The sequence below is a fragment of the Tasmannia lanceolata genome, unplaced genomic scaffold, assembly GCF_043159265.1.
Source record: "Tasmannia lanceolata isolate RefF3 unplaced genomic scaffold, GAP_Taslan_0.1 ptg000066l, whole genome shotgun sequence".
Taxonomy (NCBI): domain Eukaryota; kingdom Viridiplantae; phylum Streptophyta; class Magnoliopsida; order Canellales; family Winteraceae; genus Tasmannia; species Tasmannia lanceolata.
The window spans coordinates 34,152-37,500 of NW_027518743.1; positions in this window are offsets into that span (position 1 = coordinate 34,152).

Genomic DNA, 3,349 nt, shown 5'->3' on the forward strand with positions numbered 1-3,349 from the left:
GCCTTGCACACTAGCCTTGCATACAAGCCTTGCACACTAGCCTTGCACACAGGCCATGCTCACTAGCCTTGGGCACTAGCCTTGCACACAGACCTTGGGCACTAGCCTTGCGCACTAGCCTTGCCCACGAGCCTTGCACACTAGCCTTGCACGCAGGCCTTGCACGCTAGGCATGCTTGGGCCAGCAGCTCCCGCATCAAGTCGGCGGGTGTAGGCACGGTTGGGCGCAGATCCCGCATCGCCTCGTCGCGTCTGGGCGCAAACCCGTCGCGTCTCGTTGCGTCTTCAGAAGTCGTCGCTAACAGCACCTTTGGTTGCCACTGGTGGTTAGGCGGGTTGGTTGCGCAAACCCTATAGGAGGGTGGCATGCTGCGGGGCGCTGGAATGCGCAGGCTTAGGGCGTTTTTGCCCGGATAGGCACTGGAATGTGCTGGTTTTGGGCGTCTTTGCCTGGATAGGCTAAGGAATGGGCATGCTTTGGGCGTTTTCCCCGGATAGGCACTGGAATGGGCTGGTTTTGGGCGTTTTTGCCTGGATAGGCTAACGAATGGGGCATGCTTTGGGCGTTTTTGCCCGGGTAGGCACTGGAATGCCTGGCCTTGGCTGGGCATTGCTGGGTTGGGCTCCCTTGGCCTTTCAGGCGCCTTGGATGCTGTCTTGGGAAGACCATGGGCACAAGGCCATGGCATATAGTGAGGAATGGACCACGGTTGGCAAGGCTAGGCATATAGAGAGGAATGGACCACGGTTGCCAAGGTTGCGCAAGTTTTGGGCATTTTTTGCCCGGATATGCCCAAGTATGCCCCGATAGGCCCGTTACGCCCCGGTATGAACGCGTATGCCCGGATAGACTCGGTATGCCTTGGGATACATGCGTATGCCCCGATAGGCTTGGTACGCCCCGATATGCGCACGTGTGCCCCAGTAGGGCTCGGTATGCCCCGGTATGTACGCGTGTGCCCCGATAGGCCCGGTATGCCCCGATATGCACACGTGTGCCCCAATAGGGGTCGGTATGCCCCGGTAGGTACGCGTGTGCCCCGTAATGCACGTTTCGCAGATCTCCCCGCATGTCCCGCCCCTATATGTAATACTTACTTACTTACTTACTTTCTTTCTTGCTTGCTTGCTTGCTTGCAATGGTTGGGAGTGCCCGGCATGCCCCGCTGCAGAGACCAAGGGCGCAATGACTTGGCACCGCGGATGCCGGGACTCCGGCACTTCCCGTGGCACTGATGGTTGGTTCCAAAGACAAAAGGCCGTGCAAGGCCACCGCACCGCGGATGATTTTGCTCGTGCTGGCGCCGTTGTGTGGCCAAAGAACATGCGCGAATGCTCGTGTCGGAAGGGTTGGTGTCCTGGCCCCGCGGGTGTCACGAATGCTCGGTTGCGAAGACCATGGGACCAGAGCCATGGCACGTCGGATGATGGCTCCAGCTGGCGCCCCGGCACTTTCTGTGGCATTGATGCTCGGTTTCAAAGACAAACGTGCGCAGGGCCAGGGGACCGCGGATGACTGCTCGTGCTGGCCCCGTTGGGCGGCATTGATGGTCGGTTGCAAAGAAAATGCGCGATTGCTCGTGTCGGGGCCTGGCAAGCCAAGGCCAAGCGAGCCATGGCAACGCGGATGATGGCTCCAGCTGGCGCCCCGGCACTTTCTGTGGCATTGATGCTCGGTTTCGAAGACAAACGTGCGCAGGGCCAGGGGACCGCGGAGGACTGCTCGTGCTGGCCCCGTTGGGCGGCATTGATGGTGTGTTGCAGAGAGCATGTGCGATTGCAAGTGTCGGCCGGGTTTGGGTTCCCTTGGGCTTTCGGGTGCCTTGGACGCTGTCTTGCGAAGACCATGGGCACAAGGCCCCGTCCTGGCCCCTTGTTCGATTCGCTCTCGTCTTGCGCTTGCTTCCAAGGTCCTCCATGACCTTCCCCATGGCCTTGCTAGATCCCCCCCATGACGCATGACCTCTGTCCGTTGATTGGTTTTGAGTGCACACCATGCCCGGCTTGGCACCGTGTTGTCGCGTGAGTGGCATTTGGATCGTGCATGCTGGTGGGCTACCTGCCAATGCGCACAAGCCTTGCACACTAGCCTTGCGCACGAGCCTTGCACAAAAGCCTTGGACACAAGCCTTGCGCACAAGCCATGCGCACAAGCCTTGGACGCTAGCCTTGCACACAAGCCATGCATACAAGCCTTGCTCACAAGCCTTGGGCACTGGCCCATCGCAGTAGCCTTGCACACAAGCCTTGCGCACTAGCTTTGGGCACGAGCCTTGCGCACTTGCCTTGGGCACTAGCCTTGCACACAACCCTTGGGAACTAGCCTTGCGCACCAGCCTTGCCCACAAGCCTTGCACACCAGCCTTGCACACTAGCCTTGCATACAAGCCTTGCACACTAGCCTTGCACACAGGCCATGCTCACTAGCCTTGGGCACTAGCCTTGCACACAGACCTTGGGCACTAGCCTTGCGCACTAGCCTTGCCCACGAGCCTTGCACACTAGCCTTGCACGCAGGCCTTGCACGCTAGGCATGCTTGGGCCAGCAGCTCCCGCATCAAGTCGGCGGGTGTAGGCACGGTTGGGCGCAGATCCCGCATCGCCTCGTCGCGTCTGGGCGCAAACCCGTCGCGTCTCGTTGCGTCTTCAGAAGTCGTCGCTAACAGCACCTTTGGTTGCCACTGGTGGTTAGGCGGGTTGGTTGCGCAAACCCTATAGGAGGGTGGCATGCTGCGGGGCGCTGGAATGCGCAGGCTTAGGGCGTTTTTGCCCGGATAGGCACTGGAATGTGCTGGTTTTGGGCGTTTTTGCCTGGATAGGCTAAGGAATGGGCATGCTTTGGGCGTTTTCCCCGGATAGGCACTGGAATGGGCTGGTTTTGGGCGTTTTTGCCTGGATAGGCTAACGAATGGGGCATGCTTTGGGCGTTTTTGCCCGGGTAGGCACTGGAATGCCTGGCCTTGGCTGGGCATTGCTGGGTTGGGCTCCCTTGGCCTTTCAGGCGCCTTGGATGCTGTCTTGTGAAGACCATGGGCACAAGGCCATGGCATATAGTGGGGAATGGACCATGGTTGCCAAGGTTAGGCAATATAGAGGGCGGTGGGCGAGTAGGCCATGGCGTCACTTGTTTGCCCGTGTTTGCTCCCTTTGTGCGTTGTTTGGTTTTGGGAGCACACCTACCTTGCTAGGCTCGGCGGCTTACCCCTGCCCTTGTGGGTACTGGGTTGCACGTCTGTTTGCAACCCTATGGCTTGGTTGCTGCTGGCTTGGTTGGGTAGTTTGCCTCCGCCAATGCGCACAAGGGTTCCTTTTCTTCGTACCTGTGAGCTTACCTCCCTTGTTCGATTTG